This window comes from Canis aureus, chromosome 17 (genome assembly GCF_053574225.1).
Source record: "Canis aureus isolate CA01 chromosome 17, VMU_Caureus_v.1.0, whole genome shotgun sequence".
NCBI classification, from domain to species: domain Eukaryota; kingdom Metazoa; phylum Chordata; class Mammalia; order Carnivora; family Canidae; genus Canis; species Canis aureus.
Genome location: NC_135627.1, coordinates 54,903,609 through 54,904,845, shown reverse-complemented (window position 1 = coordinate 54,904,845; position 1,237 = coordinate 54,903,609).

Genomic DNA, 1,237 nt, shown 5'->3' with positions numbered 1-1,237 from the left:
GTAACGTTCATGTTTTCCTCATCCAATTCCCGTATTCCTCTTTACAGTCGTTATTATTACTATTATTATTGTTTTTATCTCTGTCAGGTCTGATTTACAGAAAAGTCGGGCCTTTTCAGTAACTGCATCACAAAATCACTTGAAAGGAGCTTTGTGAATGGTCAGGAATGCTGTCGGCTTTTCTGACTGTCAGCACATTAAACCCAGGATCCCAGCTTCTGGAAACCTGTCACATCTGATATACTTGAAAAGGCTTTCGCCCAGAGCTCATTGGCAATGAGAGATATGGATTAACAAACCGTCTGCGGAAGGCCCAGATGTTTGCACGGAGCTGCTTTCACCGAAACCATAGCAGCTTCTAATCACCCCACGTGCTTGCGTGATTTTGTATGTGGAGGGCCCTGGCCACGCTGGTATCTTCAGCTTCATGGGGGTGCATGTGGGGGGGTGGCAATGCAAGCCAGGCAGGGGTTGCCCTCAAAGTGAAATCGGAACCAGCATCAGGAAAGAGGGACTGCAAAGAGGAAGCTTTGCTGGGAATTCGGGTCCCTGTAGGAAGCATCGGAACCACACCGTGTCACTGCAAGTACAAGCCTAGGGCCGCAGGCTTGGTCCCTCTCCCACACCCCCGTGCACACCCATTTCATCTAGGAGCAGAAATCAAGAAAAAGCCAGTCTGGGGGAGGAAAGGAAGTGATTCAGAGCATTTGGCAATCATCCCCAGCGCTAAGTGGATTCGCAGGAATTCCTCGGAGCAAGATATTGGGTGTGTGTGGTTCAACTGCCCTTTGACTCCAGAGCCCTTTGTCCAAATGTGACAAAATACCAGCGGAGAGTGACAGGAGCTGCGGCATCACCCGGGGTCAGGCCTAGGGGATGGTGTGAATTCTTTCTGACAGAGGCAGAGGGTCCTGTTGTCCAGTGTTCAAGGCGTTTTGCAGGCCTTAATTAGTCCATCCCCGCACCTCGGTGGGGAGATAGGTCAGCGTTATTATCATCCCAGGTCTACAGCTGAGAAACTAGCACACAGATGGTGACGGCTCCAGAATTTCTCTATGGGGGGGGCCTTCAGGGCAACAGCTGGCCAGAAGGGATGGGGTGGATGGTGGTAGGAACCTGCCCTGAAGTCCTGTTTGCAAGACATTTGATGTACAACCGAGAAAACCCCAAACACACACAACCTCTACCTGGCACCCCCATTGCCCATGGGGACCCCGTGACTCTACCAGTGGAGGAT